We start from the raw sequence: 22,279 nt of genomic DNA, 5'->3' as shown, positions 1-22,279 counted from the left end.
GCAGGGCTGTGATAGGAGCCTGGCAGGGACACCACCATTCCCAGCATGCGTTTGAAGTTTCAAGTGGCAAGATAAGCAAGCAGCCCCATTCTCTGTGCCTCTGTGCGAGCACTGCGATGGGCAGATGAGGCTGAGCAACAGCTTTCCAGGATAGCCCCTTCTGGCTGCCAGCTATCTGCAGACGTTCGCACTTTCGGAGCAGGGCTGCGAAAGGAGCCTGGCAGGGACACCACCATTCCAAGCATGCGTTTGAAGTTTCAAGAGGCAAGATAAGCAAGCAGCCCCATTCTCTGTGCCTCTGTGCGAACAGTGCCATGGGCAGATGAGGCTGAGCAACAGCTTTCCAGGATAGCCCCTCCTGCCTGCCAGCTATCTGCAGACGTTCGCACTTTCGGAGCAGGGCAGCGAAAGCAGCCTGGCTGGGACACCAACTTTCCCAGCATGCGTTTGAAGTTTGAGGTGGCAAGACAAGCAAGCAGCCCCATTCTCTGGGCCTCTATGCGAACAGTGCCATGGGCAGATGAGGCTGAGCAACAGCTTTCCAGGATAGCCCCTTCTGCCTGCCAGCTATCTGCAGACGTTCGCACTTTCGGAGCAGGGCTGTGATAGGAGCCTGGCAGGGACACCACCATTCCCAGGCCACGTTTCAAGTTTGAGGTGGCAAGACAAGCAAGGAGCCCCATTCTCTGTGCCTCTGTGCGAGCACTGCGATGGGCAGATGAGGCTGAGCAACAGCTTTCCAGGATAGCCTATTCTGCCTGCCAGCTATCTGCAGACGTTCGCACTTTCGGAGCAGGGCTGTGATAGGAGCCTGGCAGGGACACCACCATTCCCAGCATGCATTTGAAGTTTTAAGTGGCAAGATAAGCAAGCAGCCCCATTCTCTGTGCCTCTGTGCGAACAGTGCCATGGGCAGATAAGGCTGATCAAGAGCTTTCCAGGCTAGCCCCTTCTGCCTGCCAGCTATCTGCAGACGTTCGCATTTCAAGAGCAGGGCTGCGAAAGGAGCCTAGCAGGTACACCATCTTTCCCAGGCTACGTTTGAAGTTTGAGGTGGCAAGACAAGCAAGCAGCCCCATTCTCTGTGCCTCTGTGCGAGCAGTGCCATGGGCAGATGAGGCTGAGCAACAGCTTTCCAGGCTAGCCCCTTCTGGCTGCCAGCTATCTGCAGACGTTCGCACTTTCGGAGCAGGGCTGTTGATAGGAGCCTGGCAGGGACACCACCATTCCCAGCATGCGTTTGAAGTTTCAAGTGGCAAGATAAGCAAGCAGCCCCATTCTCTGTGCCTCTATGCGAGCAGTGCCATGGGCAGATGAGGCTGAGCAACAGCTTTCCAGGATAGCCCCTTCTGGCTGCCAGCTATCTGCAGACGTTCGCATTTCAAGAGCAGGGCTGCGAAAGGAGCCTAGCAGGTACACCATCTTTCCCAGACTACGTTTGAAGTTTGAGGTGGCAAGACAAGCAAGCAGCCCCATTCTCTGTGCCTCTGTGCGAGCAGTGCCATGGGCAGATGAGGCTGAGCAACAGCTTTCCAGGCTAGCACCTTCTGCCTGCCAGCTATCTGCAGACATTCTCACTTTCGGAGCAGGGCTGTGATAGGAGCCTGGCAGGGACACCACCATTCCCAGCATGCGTTTGAAGTTTCAAGTGGCAAGATAAGCAAGCAGCCCCATTCTCTGTGCCTCTGTGCGAGCACTGCGATGGGCAGATGAGGCTGAGCAACAGCTTTCCAGGATAGCCCCTTCTGGCTGCCAGCTATCTGCAGACGTTCGCACTTTCGGAGCAGGGCTGTGATAGGAGCCTGGCAGGGACACCACCATTCCCAGCATGCGTTTGAAGTTTCAAGTGGCAAGATAAGCAAGCAGCCCCATTCTCTGTGCCTCTGTGCGAGCAGTGCCATGGGCAGATGAGGCTGAGCAACAGCTTTCCAGGCTAGCCCCTTCTGCCTGCCAGCTATCTGCAGACGTTCGCATTTCAAGAGCAGGGCTGCGAAAGGAGCCTAGCAGGTACACCATCTTTCCCAGGCTACGTTTGAAGTTTGAGGTGGCAAGACAAGCAAGCAGCCCCATTCTCTGTCCCTCTGTGCGAGCAGTGCCATGGGCAGATGAGGCTGAGCAACAGCTTTCCAGGCTAGCACCTTCTGCCTGCCAGCTATCTGCAGACATTCCCACTTTCGGAGCAGGGCTGCGAAAGGAGCCTGGCTGGGACACCAACTTTCCCAGGCTACGTTTGAAGTTTGAGGTGGCAAGACAAGCAAGCAGCCCCATTCTCTGTGCCTCTATGCGAACAGTGCCATGGGCAGATGAGGCTGAGCAACAGCTTTCCAGGCTAGCACCTTCTGCCTGCCAGCTATCTGCAGACATTCGCACTTTCGGAGCAGGGCTGTTAAAGGAGCCTGGCAGGGACACCACCATTCCCAGCATGCGTTTGAAGTTTCAAGTGGCAAGACAAGCAAGCAGCCCCATTCTCTGTGCCTCTGTGCGAGCACTGCCATGGGCAGATGAGGCTGAGCAACAGCTTTCCAGGATAGCCCCTTCTGGCTGCCAGCTATCTGCAGACGTTCGCACTTTCGGAGCAGGGCTGTGATAGGAGCCTGGCAGGGACACCACCATTCCCAGGCCACGTTTGAAGTTTGTGGTGGCAAGACAAGCAAGCAGCCCCATTCTCTGTGCCTCTATGCGAGCACTGCCATGGGCAGATGAGGCTGAGCAACAGCTTTACAGGATAGCCCCTTCTGGCTGCCAGCTATCTGCAGACGTTCGCACTTTCCGAGCAGGGCTGTGATAGGAGCCTGGCAGGGACACCACCATTCCCAGCATGCGTTTGAAGTTTCAAGTGGCAAGATAAGCAAGCAGCCCCATTCTCTGTGCCTCTATGCGAGCAGTGCCATGGGCAGATGAGGCTGAGCAACAGCTTTCCAGGCTAGCCCCTTCTGGCTGCCAGCTATCTGCAGACGTTCGCACTTTCGGAGCGGGGCTGTGAAAGGAGCCTGGCTGGGACACCAACTTTCCCAGTATGCGCTTGAAGTTTAAGGTGGCAAGACAAGCAAGCAGCCCCATTCTCTGTGCCTCTGTGCGAGCAGTGCCATGGGCAGATGAGGCTGAGCAACAGCTTTCCAGGCTAGCCCCTTCTGCCTGCCAGCTATCTGCAGACGTTCGCACTTTCGGAGCAGGGCTGCGAAAGGAGCCTGGCTGGGACACCACCATTCCCAGCATGCGTTTGAAGTTTCAAGAGGCAAGATAAGCAAGCAGCCCCATTCTCTGTGCCTCTGTGCGAACAGTGCCATGGGCAGATGAGGCTGAGCAACAGCTTTCCAGGCTAGCCCCTTCTGGCTGCCAGCTATCTGCAGACGTTCGCACTTTCGGAGCAGGGCTGCGAAAGCAGCCTGGCTGGGACACCTACTTTCCCAGCATGCGTTTGAAGTTTGAGGTGGCAAGACAAGCAAGCAGCCCCATTCTCTGGGCCTCTATGCGAACAGTGCCATGGGCAGATGAGGCTGAGCAACAGCTTTCCAGGCTAGCCCCTTCTTGCTGCCAGCTATAAGCAGACGTTCGCACTTTCGGAGCAGGGCTGTGATAGGAGCCTGGCAGGGACACCACCATTCCCAGGACACGTTTGAAGTTTGTGGTGGGAAGACAAGCAAGCAGCCCCATTCTCTGTGCCTCTGTGCGAGCACTGCGATGGGCAGATGAGGCTGAGCAACAGCTTTCCAGGATAGCCTATTCTGCCTGACAGCTATCTGCAGACGTTCGCACTTTCGGAGCAGGGCTGTGATAGGAGCCTGACAGGGACACCACCATTCCCAGGACACGTTTGAAGTTTGTGGTGGCAAGACAAGCAAGCAGCCCCATTCTCTGTGCCTCGGTGCGAGCACTGCGATGGGCAGATGAGGCTGAGCAACAGCTTTCCAGGATAGCCCCTTCTGGCTGCCAGCTATCTGCAGACGTTCGCACTTTCGGAGCAGGGCTGTGACAGAAGCCTGGCAGGGACACCACCATTCGCAGGCCACGTTTGAAGTTTGTGGTGGCAAGACAAGCAAGCAGCCCCATTCTCTGTGCCTCTGTGCGATCACTGCGATGGGCAGATGGGGCTGAGCAAGAGCTTTCCAGGCTAGCCCCTTGTGGCTGCCAGCTATCTGCAGACGTTCGCATTTCAAGAGCAGGGCTGCGAAAGGAGCCTAGCAGGTACACCATCTTTCCCAGGCTACGTTTGAAGTTTGAGGTGGCAAGACAAGCAAGGAGCCCCATTCTCTGTGCCTCTGTGCGAACAGTGCCATGGGCAGATGAGGCTGAGCAACAGCTTTCCAGGCTAGCCCCTTCTGGCTGCCAGCTATCTGCAGACGTTCGCACTTTCGGAGCAGGGCTGCGAAAGGAGCCTGGCAGGGACACCACCATTCCAAGCATGCGTTTGAAGTTTCAAGAGGCAAGATAAGCAAGCAGCCCCATTCTCTGTGCCTCTGTGCGAACAGTGCCATGGGCAGATGAGGCTGAGCAACAGCTTTCCAGGATAGCCCCTCCTGCCTGCCAGCTATCTGCAGACGTTCGCACTTTCGGAGCAGGGCAGCGAAAGCAGCCTGGCTGGGACACCAACTTTCCCAGCATGCGTTTGAAGTTTGAGGTGGCAAGACAAGCAAGCAGCCCCATTCTCTGGGCCTCTATGCGAACAGTGCCATGGGCAGATGAGGCTGAGCAACAGCTTTCCAGGATAGCCCCTTCTGCCTGCCAGCTATCTGCAGACGTTCGCACTTTCGGAGCAGGGCTGTGATAGGAGCCTGGCAGGGACACCACCATTCCCAGGCCACGTTTGAAGTTTGAGGTGGCAAGACAAGCAAGGAGCCCCATTCTCTGTGCCTCTGTGCGAGCACTGCGATGGGCAGATGAGGCTGAGCAACAGCTTTCCAGGATAGCCTATTCTGCCTGCCAGCTATCTGCAGACGTTCGCACTTTCGGAGCAGGGCTGTGATAGGAGCCTGGCAGGGACACCACCATTCCCAGCATGCATTTGAAGTTTTAAGTGGCAAGATAAGCAAGCAGCCCCATTCTCTGTGCCTCTGTGCGAACAGTGCCATGGGCAGATAAGGCTGAGCAACAGCTTTCCAGGCTAGCCCCTTCTGCCTGCCAGCTATCTGCAGACGTTCGCATTTCAAGAGCAGGGCTGCGAAAGGAGCCTAGCAGGTACACCATCTTTCCCAGGCTACGTTTGAAGTTTGAGGTGGCAAGACAAGCAAGCAGCCCCATTCTCTGTGCCTCTGTGCGAGCAGTGCCATGGGCAGATGAGGCTGAGCAACAGCTTTCCAGGCTAGCCCCTTCTGGCTGCCAGCTATCTGCAGACGTTCGCACTTTCGGAGCAGGGCTGTTGATAGGAGCCTGGCAGGGACACCACCATTCCCAGCATGCGTTTGAAGTTTCAAGTGGCAAGATAAGCAAGCAGCCCCATTCTCTGTGCCTCTATGCGAGCAGTGCCATGGGCAGATGAGGCTGAGCAACAGCTTTCCAGGCTAGCCCCTTCTGGCTGCCAGCTATCTGCAGACGTTCGCATTTCAAGAGCAGGGCTGCGAAAGGAGCCTAGCAGGTACACCATCTTTCCCAGGCTACGTTTGAAGTTTGAGGTGGCAAGACAAGCAAGCAGCCCCATTCTCTGTGCCTCTGTGCGAGCAGTGCCATGGGCAGATGAGGCTGAGCAACAGCTTTCCAGGCTAGCCCCTTCTGGCTGCCAGCTATCTGCAGACATTCTCACTTTCGGAGCAGGGCTGTGATAGGAGCCTGGCAGGGACACCACCATTCCCAGCATGCGTTTGAAGTTTCAAGTGGCAAGATAAGCAAGCAGCCCCATTCTCTGTGCCTCTGTGCGAGCACTGCGATGGGCAGATGAGGCTGAGCAACAGCTTTCCAGGATAGCCCCTTCTGGCTGCCAGCTATCTGCAGACGTTCGCACTTTCGGAGCAGGGCTGTGATAGGAGCCTGGCAGGGACACCACCATTCCCAGCATGCGTTTGAAGTTTCAAGTGGCAAGATAAGCAAGCAGCCCCATTCTCTGTGCCTCTGTGCGAGCAGTGCCATGGGCAGATAAGGCTGAGCAACAGCTTTCCAGGCTAGCCCCTTCTGCCTGCCAGCTATCTGCAGACGTTCGCATTTCAAGAGCAGGGCTGCGAAAGGAGCCTAGCAGGTACACCATCTTTCCCAGGCTACGTTTGAAGTTTGAGGTGGCAAGACAAGCAAGCAGCCCCATTCTCTGTGCCTCTGTGCGAGCACTGCGATGGGCAGATGGGGCTGAGCAAGAGCTTTACAGGATAGCACCTTCTGGCTGCCAGCTATCTGCAGACGTTCGCATTTCAAGAGCAGGGCTGCGAAAGGAGCCTAGCAGGTACACCAACTTTCCCAGGCTACGTTTGAAGTTTGAGGTGGCAAGACAAGCAAGGAGCCCCATTCTCTGTGCCTCTGTGCGAGCACTGCCATGGGCAGATGAGGCTGAGCAACAGCTTTCCAGGCTAGCCCCTTCTGCCTGCCAGCTATCTGCAGTCGTTCGCACTTTCGGAGCAGGGCTGTGATAGGAGCCTGGCAGGGACACCACCATTCCCAGCATGCGTTTGAAGTTTCAAGTGGCAAGATAAGCAAGCAGCCCCATTCTCTGTGCCTCTATGCGAGCACTGCGATGGGCAGATGAGGCTGAGCAACAGCTTTCCAGGATAGCCTATTCTGCCTGCCAGCTATCTGCAGACGTTCGCACTTTCGGAGCGGGGCTGTGAAAGGAGCCTGGCTGGAACACCAACTTTCCCAGCATGCGTTTGAAGTTTGAGGTGGCAAGACAAGCAAGCAGCCCCATTCTCTGTGCCTCTGTGCGAGCAGTGCCATGGGCAGATGAGGCTGAGCAACAGCTTTCCAGGATAGCCCCTTCTGGCTGCCAGCTATCTGCAGACGTTCGCACTTTCGGAGCAGGGCTGTGATAGGAGCCTGGCAGGGACACCACCATTCGCAGGCCACGTTTGAAGTTTGTGGTGGCAAGACAAGCAAGCAGCCCCATTCTCTGTGCCTCTGTGCGAGCAGTGGCATGGGCAGATGGGGCTGAGCAAGAGCTTTCCAGGCTAGCACCTTCTGGCTGCCAGCTATCTGCAGACGTTCGCATTTCAAGAGCAGGGCTGCGAAAGGAGCCTAGCAGGTACACCATCTTTCCCAGGCTACGTTTGAAGTTTGAGGTGGCAAGACAAGCAAGGAGCCCCATTCTCTGTGCCTCTGTGCGAGCAGTGCCATGGGCAGATGAGGCTGAGCAACAGCTTTCCAGGCTAGCCCCTTCTGGCTGCCAGGTATCTGCAGACGTTCGCATTTCAAGAGCAGGGCTGCGAAAGGAGCCTAGCAGGTACACCATCTTTCCCAGGCTACGTTTGAAGTTTGAGGTGGCAAGACAAGCAAGGAGCCCCATTCTCTGTGCCTCTGTGCGAGCAGTGCCATGGGCAGATGAGGCTGAGCAACAGCTTTCCAGGATAGCCCCTTCTGGCTGCCAGCTATCTGCAGACGTTCGCACTTTCGGAGCAGGGCTGTGATAGGAGCCTGGCAGGGACACCAACTTTCCCAGCATGCGTTTGAAGTTTCAAGTGGCAAGATAAGCAAGCAGCCCCATTCTCTGTGCCTCTATGCCAGCAGTGCCATGGGCAGATGAGGCTGAGCAACAGCTTTCCAGGATAGCCCCTTCTGGCTGCCAGCTATCTGCAGACGTTCGCACTTTCGGAGCAGGGCTGTGATAGGAGCCTGGCAGGGACACCACCATTCCCAGGCCACGTTTGAAGTTTGTGGTGGCAAGACAAGCAAGCAGCCCCATTCTCTGTGCCTCTGTGCGAGCACTGCGATGGGCAGATGGGGCTGAGCAAGAGCTTTCCAGGCTAGCACCTTCTGGCTGCCAGCTATCTGCAGACGTTCGCACTTTCGGAGCGGGGCTGTGAAAGGAGCCTGGCTGGGACACCACCATTCCCAGCATGCGTTTGAAGTTTGAGGTGGCAAGATAAGCAAGCAGCCCCATTCTCTGTGCCTCTGTGTGAGCACTGCCATGGGCAGATGAGGCTGAGCAACAGCTTGTCAGGCTAGCACCTTCTGGCTGCCAGCTATCTGCAGACGTTCGCATTTCAAGAGCAGGGCTGCGAAAGGAGCCTAGCAGGTACACCATCTTTCCCAGGCTACGTTTGAAGTTTGAGGTGGCAAGACAAGCAAGGAGCCCCATTCTCTGTGCCTCTGTGCGAACAGTGCCATGGGCAGATGAGGCTGAGCAACAGCTTTCCAGGATAGCCCCTTCTGGCTGCCAGCTATCTGCAGACGTTCGCACTTTCGGAGCAGGGTGCGAAAGGAGCCTGGCTGGGACACCAACTTTCCCAGGCTACGTTTGAAGTTTGTGGTGGCAAGACAAGCAAGCAGCCCCATTCTCTGTGCCTCTGTGCGAGCACTGCGATGGGCAGATGGGGCTGAGCAACAGCTTTCCAGGCTAGCACCTTCTGGCTGCCAGCTCTCTGCAGACGTTCGCATTTCAAGAGCAGGGCTGCGAAAGGAGCCTAGCAGGTACAGCATCTTTCCCAGGCTACGTTTGAAGTTTGAGGTGGCAAGACAAGCAAGGAGCCCCATTCTCTGTGCCTCTGTGCGAGCAGTGCCATGGGCAGATGAGGCTGAGTAACAGCTTTCCAGGCTAGCCCCTTCTGGCTGCCAGCTATCTGCAGACGTTCGCACTTTCGGAGCAGGGCTGTGATAGGAGCCTGGCAGGGACACCACCATTCCCAGCATGCGTTTGAAGTTTCAAGTGGCAAGATAAGCAAGCAGCCCCATTCTCTGTGCCTCTATGCGAGCAGTGCCATGGGCAGATGAGGCTGAGCAACAGCTTTCCAGGATAGCCCCTTCTGGCTGCCAGCTATCTGCAGACGTTCGCACTTTCGGAGCAGGGCTGCGAATGGAGCCTGGCTGGGACACCAACTTTCCCAGGCTACGTTTGAAGTTTGAGGTGGCAAGACAAGCAAGCAGCCCCATTCTCTGGGCCTCTATGCGAACAGTGCCATGGGCAGATGAGGCTGAGCAACAGCTTTCCAGGCTAGCCCCTTCTGGCTGCCAGCTATCTGCAGACGTTCGCACTTTCGGAGCAGGGCTGTGATAGGAGCTTGGCAGGGACACCACCATTCCCAGGACACGTTTGAAGTTTGTGGTGGCAAGACAAGCAAGCAGCCCCATTCTCTGTGCCTCAGTGCGAGCACTGCGATGGGCAGATGAGGCTGAGCAACAGCTTTCCAGGATAGCCCCTTCTGGCTGCCAGCTATCTGCAGACGTTCGCACTTTCGGAGCAGGGCTGTGACAGAAGCCTGGCAGGGACACCACCATTCGCAGGCCACGTTTGAAGTTTGTGGTGGCAAGACAAGCAAGCAGCCCCAGTCTCTGTGCCTCTGTGCGATCACTGCGATGGGCAGATGGGGCTGAGCAAGAGCTTTCCAGGCTAGCACCTTCTGGCTGCCAGCTATCTGCAGACGTTCGCACTTTCGGAGCAGGGCTGTGAAAGGAGCCTGGCTGGGACACCAACTTTCCCAGCATGCGTTTGAAGTTTGAGGTGGCAAGACAAGCAAGCAGCCCCATTCTCTGTGCCTCTGTGCGAGCAGTGCCATGGGCAGATGAGGCTGAGCAACACCTTTCCAGGATAGCCCCTTCTGGCTGCCAGCTATCTGCAGACGTTCGCACTTTCGGAGCAGGGCTGCGAAAGGAGCCTGGCTGGGACACCACCATTCCCAGCATGCGTTTGAAGTTTCAAGAGGCAAGATAAGCAAGCAGCCCCATTCTCTGTGCCTCTGTGCGAACAGTGCCATGGGCAGATGAGGCTGAGCAACAGCTTTCCAGGCTAGCCCCTTCTGGCTGCCAGCTATCTGCAGACGTTCGCACTTTCGGAGCAGGGCTGCGAAAGCAGCCTGGCTGGGACACCAACTTTCCCAGGCTACGTTTGAAGTTTGAGGTGGCAAGACAAGCAAGCAGCCCCATTCTCTGTGCCTCTGTGCGATCACTGCGATGGGCAGATGGGGCTGAGCAAGAGCTTTCCAGGCTAGCACCTTCTGGCTGCCAGCTATCTGCAGACGTTCGCATTTCAAGAGCAGGGCTGCGAAAGGAGCCTAGCAGGTACACCATCTTTCCCAGGCTACGTTTGAAGTTTGAGGTGGCAAGACAAGCAAGAAGCCCCATTCTCTGTTCCTCTGTGCGAATAGTGCCATGGGCAGATGAGGCTGAGCAACAGCTTTCCAGGCTAGCCCCTTCTGCCTGCCAGCTATCTGCAGACGTTCGCATTTCAAGAGCAGGGCTGCGAAAGGAGCCTAGCAGGTACACCATCTTTCCCAGGCTACGTTTGAAGTTTGAGGTGGCAAGACAAGCAAGCAGCCCCATTCTCTGTGCCTCTGTGCGAGCAGTGCCATGGGCAGATGAGGCTGAGCAACAGCTTTCCAGGATAGCCCCTTCTGGCTGCCAGCTATCTGCAGACGTTCGCACTTTCGGAGCAGGGCTGTGATAGGAGCCTGGCAGGGACACCACCATTCCCAGCATGCGTTTGAAGTTTCAAGTGGCAAGATAAGCAAGCAGCCCCATTCTCTGTGCCTCTATGCGAGCAGTGCCATGGGCAGATGAGGCTGAGCAACAGCTTTCCAGGATAGCCCCTTCTGGCTGCCAGCTATCTGCAGACGTTCGCACTTTCGGAGCAGGGCTGCGAAAGGAGCCTGGCTGGGACACCAACTTTCCCAGGCTACGTTTGAAGTTTGAGGTGGCAAGACAAGCAAGCAGCCCCATTCTCTGGGCCTCTATGCGAACAGTGCCATGGGCAGATGAGGCTGAGCAACAGCTTTCCAGGCTAGCCCCTTCTGGCTGCCAGCTATCTGCAGACGTTCGCACTTTCGGAGCAGGGCTGTGATAGGAGCCTGGCAGGGACACCACCATTCCCAGGACACGTTTGAAGTTTGTGGTGGCAAGACAAGCAAGCAGCCCCATTCTCTGTGCCTCTGTGCGAGCACTGCGATGGGCAGATGAGGCTGAGCAACAGCTTTCCAGGCTAGCCTATTCTGCCTGCAAGCTATCTGCAGACGTTCGCACTTTCGGAGCAGGGCTGTGATAGGAGCTTGGCAGGGACACCACCATTCCCAGGACACGTTTGAAGTTTGTGGTGGCAAGACAAGCAAGCAGCCCCATTCTCTGTGCCTCGGTGCGAGCACTGCGATGGGCAGATGAGGCTGAGCAACAGCTTTCCAGGATAGCCCCTTCTGGCTGCCAGCTATCTGCAGACGTTCGCACTTTCGGAGCAGGGCTGTGATAGGAGCTTGGCAGTGACACCACCATTCCCAGGACACGTTTGAAGTTTGTGGTGGCAAGACAAGCAAGCAGCCCCATTCTCTGTGCCTCTGTGCGAGCAGTGCCATGGGCAGATGAGGCTGAGCAACAGCTTTCCAGGCTAGCCCCTTCTGCCTGCCAGCTATCTGCAGACGTTCGCACTTTCGGAGCAGGGCTGCGAAAGCAGCCTGGCTGGGACACCAACTTTCCCAGCATGCGTTTGAAGTTTGAGGTGGCAAGACAAGCAAGCAGCCCCATTCTCTGGGCCTCTATGCGAACAGTGCCATGGGCAGATGAGGCTGAGCAACAGCTTTCCAGGATAGCCTATTCTGCCTGCCAGCTATCTGCAGACGTTCGCACTTTCGGAGCAGGGCTGTGATAGGAGCCTGGCAGGGACACCACCATTCCCAGCACGCATTTGAAGTTTCAAGTAGCAAGATAAGCAAGCAGCCCCATTCTCTGTGCCTCTGTGCGAGCACTGCGATGGGCAGATGGGGCTGAGCAAGAGCTTTCCAGGCTAGCCCCTTCTGGCTGCCAGCTATCTGCAGACGTTCGCATTTCAAGAGCAGGGCTGCGAAAGGAGCTTAGCAGGTACACCATCTTTCCCAGGCTACGTTTGAAGTTTGAGGTGGCAAGACAAGCAAGGAGCCCCATTCTCTGTGCCTCTGTGCGAGCACTGCGATGGGCAGATGGGGCTGAGCAACAGCTTTCCAGGCTAGCACCTTCTGGCTGCCAGCTATCTGCAGACGTTCGCATTTCAAGAGCAGGGCTGCGAAAGGAGCCTAGCAGGTACACCATCTTTCCCAGGCTACGTTTGAAGTTTGAGGTGGCAAGACAAGCAAGGAGCCCCATTCTCTGTGCCTCTGTGCGAGCAGTGCCATGGGCAGATGAGGCTGAGCAACAGCTTTCCAGGATAGCCCCTTCTGGCTGCCAGCTATCTGCAGACGTTCGCACTTTCGGAGCAGGGCTGTGATAGGAGCCTGGCAGGGACACCACCATTCCCAGCATGCGTTTGAAGTTTCAAGTGGCAAGATAAGCAAGCAGCCCCATTCTCTGTGCCTCTATGCGAGCAGTGCCATGGGCAGATGAGGCTGAGCAACAGCTTTCCAGGATAGCCCCTTCTGGCTGCCAGCTATCTGCAGACGTTCGCACTTTCGGAGCAGGGCTGTTGATAGAGGCCTGGCAGGGACACCACCATTCCCAGCATGCGTTTGAAGTTTCATGTGGCAAGATAAGCAAGCAGCCCCATTCTCTGGGCCTCTATGCGAGCAGTGCCATGGGCAGATGAGGCTGAGCAACAGCTTTCCAGGATAGCCCCTTCTGGCTGCCAGCTATCTGCAGACGTTCGCACTTTCGGAGCGGGGCTGTGAAAGGAGCCTGGCTGGGACACCAACTTTCCCAGCATGCGTTTGAAGTTTGAGGTGGCAAGACAAGCAAGCAGCCCCATTCTCTGTGCCTCTGTGCGAGCAGTGCCATGGGCAGATGAGGCTGAGCAACATCTTTCCAGGCTAGCCCCTTCTGGCTGCCAGCTATCTGCAGACTTTCGCACTTTCGGAGCAGGGCTGTGATAGGAGCCTGGCTGGGACACCACCATTCCCAACATGCGTTTGAAGTTTCAAGTGGCAAGATAAGCAAGCAGCCCCATTCTCTGTGCCTCTGTGCGAGCAGTGCCATGGGCAGATGAGGCTGAGCAACAGCTTTCCAGGATAGCCCCTTCTGGCTGCCAGCTATCTGCAGACGTTCGCACTTTCGGAGCAGGGCTGCGAAAGGAGCCTGGCTGGGACACCAACTTTCCCAGGCTACGTTTGAAGTTTGAGGTGGCAAGACAAGCAAGCAGCCCCATTCTCTGGGCCTCTATGCGAACAGTGCCATGGGCAGATGAGGCTGAGCAACAGCTTTCCAGGCTAGCCCCTTCTGGCTGCCAGCTATCTGCAGACGTTCGCACTTTCGGAGCAGGGCTGTGATAGGAGCCTGGCAGGGACACCACCATTCCCAGGACACGTTTGAAGTTTGTGGTGGCAAGACAAGCAAGCAGCCCCATTCTCTGTGCCTCTGTGCGAGCACTGCGATGGGCAGATGAGGCTGAGCAACAGCTTTCCAGGCTAGCCTATTCTGCCTGCAAGCTATCTGCAGACGTTCGCACTTTCGGAGCAGGGCTGTGATAGGAGCTTGGCAGGGACACCACCATTCCCAGGACATGTTTGAAGTTTGTGGTGGCAAGACAAGCAAGCAGCCCCATTCTCTGTGCCTCAGTGCGAGCACTGCCATGGGCAGATGAGGCTGAGCAACAGCTTTCCAGGATAGCCCCTTCTGGCTGCCAGCTATCTGCAGACGTTCGCACTTTCGGAGCAGGGCTGTGACAGAAGCCTGGCAGGGACACCACCATTCGCAGGCCACGTTTGAAGTTTGTGCTGGCAAGACAAGCAAGCAGCCCCATTCTCTGTGCCTCTGTGCGATCACTGCGATGGGCAGATGGGGCTGAGCAAGAGCTTTCCAGGCTAGCACCTTCTGGCTGCCAGCTATCTGCAGACGTTCGCACTTTCGGAGCAGGGCTGTGAAAGGAGCCTGGCTGGGACACCAACTTTCCCAGCATGTGTTTGAAGTTTGAGGTGGCAAGACAAGCAAGCAGCCCCATTCTCTGTGCCTCTGTGCGAGCAGTGCCATGGGCAGATGAGGCTGAGCAACAGCTTTCCAGGCTAGCCCCTTCTGGCTGCCAGCTATCTGCAGACGTTCGCATTTCAAGAGCAGGGCTGCGAAGGGGCCTAGCAGGTACACCATCTTTCCCAGGCTACGTTTGAAGTTTGAGTTGGCAAGACAAGCAAGGAGCCCCATTCTCTGTGCCTCTGTGCGAACAGTGCCATGGGCAGATGAGGCTGAGCAACAGCTTTCCAGGATAGCCCCTTCTGGCTGCCAGCTATCTGCAGACGTTCGCACTTTCGGAGCAGGGTGCGAAAGGAGCCTGGCTGGGACACCAACTTTCCCAGGCTACGTTTGAAGTTTGTGGTGGCAAGACAAGCAAGCAGCCCCATTCTCTGTGCCTCTGTGCGAGCACTGCGATGGGCAGATGGGGCTGAGCAACAGCTTTCCAGGCTAGCACCTTCTGGCTGCCAGCTATCTGCAGACGTTCGCATTTCAAGAGCAGGGCTGTTGATAGGAGCCTGGCAGGGACACCACCATTCCCAGCATGCGTTTGAAGTTTCATGTGGCAAGATAAGAAAGCAGCCCCATTCTCTGTGCCTCTATGCGAGCAGTGCCATGGGCAGATGAGGGTGAGCAACAGCTTTCCAGGATAGCCCCTTCTGGCTGCCAGCTATCTGCAGACGTTCGCACTTTCGGAGCGGGGCTGTGAAAGGAGCCTGGCTGGGACACCAACTTTCCCAGCATGCGTTTGAAGTTTGAGGTGGCAAGACAAGCAAGCAGCCCCATTCTCTGTGCCTCTGTGCGAGCAGTGCCATGGGCAGATGAGGCTGAGCAACAGCTTTCCAGGCTAGCCCCTTCTGGCTGCCAGCTATCTGCAGACTTTCGCACTTTCGGAGCAGGGCTGCGAAAGGAGCCTGGCTGGGACACCACCATTCCCAGCATGCGTTTGAAGTTTCAAGAGGCAAGATAAGCAAGCAGCCCCATTCTCTGTGCCTCTGTGCGAGCAGTGCCATGGGCAGATGAGGCTGAGCAACAGCTTTCCAGGATAGCCCCTTCTGGCTGCCAGCTATCTGCAGACGTTCGCACTTTCGGAGCAGGGCTGCGAAAGGAGCCTGGCTGGGACACCAACTTTCCCAGGCTACGTTTGAAGTTTGAGGTGGCAAGACAAGCAAGCAGCCCCATTCTCTGGGCCTCTATGCGAACAGTGCCATGGGCAGATGAGGCTGAGCAACAGCTTTCCAGGCTAGCCCCTTCTGGCTGCCAGCTATCTGCAGACGTTCGCACTTTCGGAGCAGGGCTGTGATAGGAGCCTGGCAGGGACACCACCATTCCCAGGACACGTTTGAAGTTTGTGGTGGCAAGACAAGCAAGCAGCCCCATTCTCTGTGCCTCTGTGCGAGCACTGCGATGGGCAGATGAGGCTGAGCAACAGCTTTCCAGGCTAGCCTATTCTGCCTGCAAGCTATCTGCAGACGTTCGCACTTTCGGAGCAGGGCTGTGATAGGAGCTTGGCAGGGACACCACCATTGCCAGGACACGTTTGAAGTTTGTGGTGGCAAGACAAGCAAGCAGCCCCATTCTCTGGGCCTCAGTGCGAGCACTGCGATGGGCAGATGAGGCTGAGCAAGAGCTTTCCAGGATAGCCCCTTCTGGCTGCCAGCTATCTGCAGACGTTCGCACTTTCGGAGCAGGGCTGTGACAGAAGCCTGGCAGGGACACCACCATTCGCAGGCCACGTTTGAAGTTTGTGGTGGCAAGACAAGCAAGCAGCCCCATTCTCTGTGCCTCTGTGCGATCACTGCGATAGGCAGATGGGGCTGAGCAAGAGCTTTCCAGGCTAGCACCTTCTGGCTGCCAGCTATCTGCAGACGTTCGCACTTTCGGAGCAGGGCTGTGAAAGGAGCCTGGCTGGGACACCAACTTTCCCAGCATGCGTTTGAAGTTTGAGGTGGCAAGACAAGCAAGCAGCCGCATTCTCTGTGCCTCTGTGCGAGCAGTGCCATGGGCAGATGAGGCTGAGCAACAGCTTTCCAGGATAGCCCCTTCTGGCTGCCAGCTATCTGCAGACGTTCGCACTTTCGGAGCAGGGCTGCGAAAGGAGCCTGGCTGGGACACCACCATTCCCAGCATGCGTTTGAAGTTTCAAGAGGCAAGATAAGCAAGCAGCCCCATTCTCTGTGCCTCTGTGCGAACAGTGCCATGGGCAGATGAGGCTGAGCAACAGCTTTCCAGGCTAGCCCCTTCTGGCTGCCAGCTATCTGCAGACGTTCGCACTTTCGGAGCAGGGCTGCGAAAGCAGCCTGGCTGGGACACCAACTTTCCCAGGCTACGTTTGAAGTTTGAGGTGGCAAGACAAGCAAGCAGCCCCATTCTCTGTGCCTCTGTGCGATCACTGCGATGGGCAGATGGGGCTGAGCAAGAGCTTTCCAGGCTAGCACCTTCTGGCTGCCAGCTATCTGCAGACGTTCGCATTTCAAGAGCAGGGCTGCGAAAGGAGCCTAGCAGGTACACCATCTTTCCCAGGCTACGTTTGAAGTTTGAGGTGGCAAGACAAGCAAGCAGCCCCATTCTCTGTGCCTCTGTGCGAGCACTGTGATGGGCAGATGAGGCTGAGCAACAGCTTTCCAGGCTAGCCTATTCTGCCTGCAAGCTATCTGCAGACGTTCGCACTTTCGGAGCAGGGCTGTGATAGGAGCTTGGCAGGGACACCACCATTCCCAGGACACGTTTGAAGTTTGTGGTGGCAAGACAAGCAAGCAGCCCCATTCTCTGTGCCTCGGTGCGAGCACTGCGATGGGCAGATGAGGCTGAGCAACAGCTTTCCAGGATAGCCCCTTCTGCCTGCCAGCTATCTGCAGACGTTCGCACTTTCGGAGCAGGGCTGCGAAAGCAGCCTGGCTGGGACACCAACTTTCCCAGCATGCGTTTGAAGTTTGAGGTGGCAAGACAAGCAAGCAGCCCCATTCTCTGGGCCTCTATGCGAACAGTGCCATGGGCAGATGAGGCTGAGCAACAGCTTTCCAGGATAGCCTATTCTGCCTGCCAGCTATCTGCAGACGTTCGCACTTTCGGAGCAGGGCTGTGATAGGAGCCTGGCAGGGACACCACCATTCCCAGCATGCATTTGAAGTTTCAAGTAGCAAGATAAGCAAGCAGCCCCATTCTCTGTGCCTCTGTGCGAGCACTGCGATGTGCAGATGGGGCTGAGCAAGAGCTTTCCAGGCTAGCCCCTTCTGGCTGCCAGCTATCTGCAGACGTTCGCATTTCAAGAGCAGGGCTGCGAAAGGAGCTTAGCAGGTACACCATCTTTCCCAGGCTACGTTTGAAGTTTGAGGTGGCAAGACAAGCAAGGAGCCCCATTCTCTGTGCCTCTGTGCGAGCACTGCGATGGGCAGATGGGGCTGAGCAACAGCTTTCCAGGCTAGCACCTTCTGGCTGCCAGCTATCTGCAGACGTTCGCATTTCAAGAGCAGGGCTGCGAAAGGAGCCTAGCAGGTACACCATCTTTCCCAGGCTACGTTTGAAGTTTGAGGTGGCAAGACAAGCAAGGAGCCCCATTCTCTGTGCCTCTGTGCGAGCAGTGCCATGGGCAGATGAGGCTGAGCAACAGCTTTCCAGGATAGCCCCTTCTGGCTGCCAGCTATCTGCAGACGTTCGCACTTTCGGAGCAGGGCTGTGATAGGAGCCTGGCAGGGACACCACCATTCCCAGCATGCGTTTGAAGTTTCAAGTGGCAAGATAAGCAAGCAGCCCCATTCTCTGTGCCTCTATGCGAGCAGTGCCATGGGCAGATGAGGCTGAGCAACAGCTTTCCAGGATAGCCCCTTCTGGCTGCCAGCTATCTGCAGACGTTCGCACTTTCGGAGCAGGGCTGTTGATAGGAGCCTGGCAGGGACACCACCATTCCCAGCATGCGTTTGAATTTCATGTGGCAAGATAAGCAAGCAGCCCCATTCTCTGTGCCTCTATGCGAGCAGTGCCATGGGCAGATGAGGCTGAGCAACAGCTTTCCAGGCTAGCCCCTTCTGGCTGCCAGCTATCTGCAGACGTTCGCACTTTCGGAGCGGGGCTGTGAAAGGAGCCTGGCTGGGACACCAACTTTCCCAGCATGCGTTTGAAGTTTGAGGTGGCAAGACAAGCAAGCAGCCCCATTCTCTGTGCCTCTGTGCGAGCAGTGCCATGGGCAGATGAGGCTGAGCAACAGCTTTCCAGGCTAGCCCCTTCTGCCTGCCAGCTATCTGCAGACGTTCGCACTTTCGGAGCAGGGCTGTGATAGGAGCCTGGCAGGGACAGCACCATTCCCAGGACACGTTTGAAGTTTGTGGTGGCAAGACAAGCAAGCAGCCCCATTCTCTGTGCCTCTGTGCGAGCACTGCGATGGGCAGATGAGGCTGAGCAACAGCTTTCCAGGCTAGCCTATTCTGCCTGCAAGCTATCTGCAGACGTTCGCACTTTCGGAGCAGGGCTGTGATAGGAGCTTGGCAGGGACACCACCATTCCCATGACACGTTTGAAGTTTGTGGTGGCAAGACAAGCAAGCAGCCCCATTCTCTGTGCCTCAGTGCGAGCACTGCGATGGGCAGATGAGGCTGAGCAACAGCTTTCCAGGATAGCCCCTTCTGGCTGCCAGCTATCTGCAGACGTTCGCACTTTCGGAGCAGGGCTGTGACAGAAGCCTGGCAGGGACACCACCATTCGCAGGCCACGTTTGAAGTTTGTGGTGGCAAGACAAGCAAGCAGCCCCATTCTCTGTGCCTCTGTGCGAGCACTGCGATGGGCAGATGGGGCTGAGCAAGAGCTTTCCAGGCTAGCACCTTCTGGCTGCCAGCTATCTGCAGACGTTCGCACTTTCGGAGCAGGGCTGTGAAAGGAGCCTGGCTGGGACACCAACTTTCCCAGCATGCGTTTGAAGTTTGAGGTGGCAAGACAAGCAAGCAGCCCCATTCTCTGTGCCTCTGTGCGAGCAGTGCCATGGGCAGATGAGGCTGAGCAACAGCTTTCCAGGATAGCCCCTTCTGGCTGCCAGCTATCTGCAGACGTTCGCACTTTCGGAGCAGGGCTGCGAAAGGAGCCTGGCTGGGACACCACCATTCCCAGCATGCGTTTGAAGTTTCAAGAGGCAAGATAAGCAAGCAGCCCCATTCTCTGTGCCTCTGTGCGAACAGTGCCATGGGCAGATGAGGCTGAGCAACAGCTTTCCAGGCTAGCCCCTTCTGGCTGCCAGCTATCTGCAGACGTTCGCACTTTCGGAGCAGGGCTGCGAAAGCAGCCTGGCTGGGACACCAACTTTCCCAGCATGCGTTTGAAGTTTGAGGTGGCAAGACAAGCAAGCAGCCCCATTCTCTGTGCCTCTGTGCGATCACTGCGATGGGCAGATGGGGCTGAGCAAGAGCTTTCCAGGCTAGCACCTTCTGGCTGCCAGCTATCTGCAGATGTTCGCATTTCAAGAACAGGGCTGCGAAAGGAGCCTAGCAGGTACACCATCTTTCCCAGGCTACGTTTGAAGTTTGAGGTGGCAAGACAAGCAAGAAGCCCCATTCTCTGTGCCTCTGTGCGAATAGTGCCATGGGCAGATGAGGCTGAGCAACAGCTTTCCAGGCTAGCCCCTTCTGCCTGCCAGCTATCTGCAGACGTTCGCATTTCAAGAGCAGGGCTGCGAAAGGAGCCTAGCAGGTACACCATCTTTCCCAGGCTACGTTTGAAGTTTGAGGTGGCAAGACAAGCAAGGAGCCCCATTCTCTGTGCCTCTGTGCGAGCAGTGCCATGGGCAGATGAGGCTGAGCAACAGCTTTCCAGGATAGCCCCTTCTGGCTGCCAGCTATCTGCAGACGTTCGCACTTTCGGAGCAGGGCTGTGATAGGAGCCTGGCAGGGACACCACCATTCCCAGCATGCGTTTGAAGTTTCAAGTGGCAAGATAAGCAAGCAGCCCCATTCTCTGTGCCTCTATGCGAGCAGTGCCATGGGCAGATGAGGCTGAGCAACAGCTTTCCAGGATAGCCCCTTCTGCCTGCCAGCTATCTGCAGACGTTCGCACTTTCGGAGCGGGGCTGTGAAAGGAGCCTGGCTGGGACACCAACTTTCCCAGGCTACGTTTGAAGTTTGAGGTGGCAAGACAAGCAAGCAGCCCCATTCTCTGTGCCTCTGTGCGAACAGTGCCATGGGCAGATGAGGCTGAGCAACAGCTTTCCAGGCTAGCCCCTTCTGGCTGCCAGCTATCTGCAGACGTTCGCACTTTCGGAGCAGGGCTGTGATAGGAGCCTGGCTGGGACACCAACTTTCCCAGCATGCGTTTGAAGTTTGAGGTGGCAAGACAAGCAAGCAGCCCCATTCTCTGTGCCTCTGTGCGAACAGTGCCATGGGCAGATGAGGCTGAGCAACAGCTTTCCAGGATAGCCCCTTCTGGCTGCCAGCTATCTGCAGACGTTCGCACTTTCGGAGCAGGGCTGCGAAAGGAGCCTGGCTGGGACACCAACTTTCCCAGGCTACGTTTGAAGTTTGAGGTGGCAAGACAAGCAAGCAGCCCCATTCTCTGGGCCTCTATGCGAACAGTGCCATGGGCAGATGAGGCTGAGCAACAGCTTTCCAGGCTAGCCCCTTCTGCCTGCCAGCTATCTGCAGACGTTCGCACTTTCGGAGCAGGGCTGTGATAGGAGCCTGGCAGGGACACCACCATTCCCAGGACACGTTTGAAGTTTGTGGTGGCAAGACAAGCAAGCAGCCCCATTCTCTGTGCCTCTGTGCGAGCACTGCGATGGGCAGATGAGGCTGAGCAACAGCTTTCCAGGCTAGCCTATTCTGCCTGCAAGCTATCTGCAGACGTTCGCACTTTCGGAGCAGGGCTGTGATAGGAGCTTGGCAGGGACACCACCATTCCCAGGACACGTTTGAAGTTTGTGGTGGCAAGACAAGCAAGCAGCCCCATTCTCTGTGCCTCGGTGCGAGCACTGCGATGGGCAGATGAGGCTGAGCAACAGCTTTCCAGGATAGCCCCTTCTGCCTGCCAGCTATCTGCAGACGTTCGCACTTTCGGAGCGGGGCTGTGAAAGGAGCCTGGCTGGGACACCAACTTTCCCAGGCTACGTTTGAAGTTTGAGTTGGCAAGACAAGCAAGCAGCCCCATTCTCTGTGCCTCTGTGCGAACAGTGCCATGGGCAGATGAGGCTGAGCAACAGCTTTCCAGGCTAGCCCCTTCTGGCTGCCAGCTATCTGCAGACGTTCGCACTTTCGGAGCAGGGCTGTGAAAGGAGCCTGGCTGGGACACCAACTTTCCCAGCATGCGTTTGAAGTTTGAGGTGGCAAGAAAAGCAAGCAGCCCCATTCTCTGTGCCTCTGTGCGAACAGTGCCATGGGCAGATGAGGCTGAGCAACAGCTTTCCAGGATAGCCCCTTCTGGCTGCCAGCTATCTGCAGACGTTCGCACTTTCGGAGCAGGGCTGCGAAAGGAGCCTGGCTGGGACACCAACTTTCCCAGGCTACGTTTGAAGTTTGAGGTGGCAAGACAAGCAAGCAGCCCCATTCTCTGGGCCTCTATGCGAACAGTGCCATGGGCAGATGAGGCTGAGCAACAGCTTTCCAGGCTAGCCCCTTCTGGCTGCCAGCTATCTGCAGACGTTCGCACTTTCGGAGCAGGGCTGTGATAGGAGCCTGGCAGGGACACCACCATTCCCAGGACACGTTTGAAGTTTGTGGTGGCAAGACAAGCAAGCAGCCCCATTCTCTGTGCCTCTGTGCGAGCACTGCGATGGGCAGATGAGGCTGAGCAACAGCTTTCCAGGCTAGCCTATTCTGCCTGCAAGCTATCTGCAGACGTTCGCACTTTCGGAGCAGGGCTGTGATAGGAGCTTGGCAGGGACACCACCATTCCCAGGACACGTTTGAAGTTTGTGGTGGCAAGACAAGCAAGCAGCCCCATTCTCTGTGCCTCGGTGCGAGCACTGCGATGGGCAGATGAGGCTGAGCAACAGCTTTCCAGGATAGCCCCTTCTGGCTGCCAGCTATCTGCAGACGTTCGCACTTTCGGAGCAGGGCTGTGATAGGAGCTTGGCAGGGACACCACCATTCCCAGGACACGTTTGAAGTTTGTGGTGGCAAGACAAGCAAGCAGCCCCATTCTCTGTGCCTCTGTGCGAACAGTGCCATGGGCAGATGAGGCTGAGCAACAGCTTTCCAGGATAGCCCCTTCTGCCTGCCAGCTATCTGCAGACGTTCGCACTTTCGGAGCAGGGCTGCGAAAGCAGCCTGGCTGGGACACCAACTTTCCCAGCATGCGTTTGAAGTTTGAGGTGGCAAGACAAGCAAGCAGCCCCATTCTCTGGGCCTCT

This window comes from Opisthocomus hoazin, chromosome 12, assembly GCF_030867145.1.
Source record: "Opisthocomus hoazin isolate bOpiHoa1 chromosome 12, bOpiHoa1.hap1, whole genome shotgun sequence".
Lineage (NCBI taxonomy): Eukaryota > Metazoa > Chordata > Aves > Opisthocomiformes > Opisthocomidae > Opisthocomus > Opisthocomus hoazin.
The sequence above is the reverse complement of the archived record's forward strand: the minus strand, read 5'-3'. Positions refer to the sequence as shown.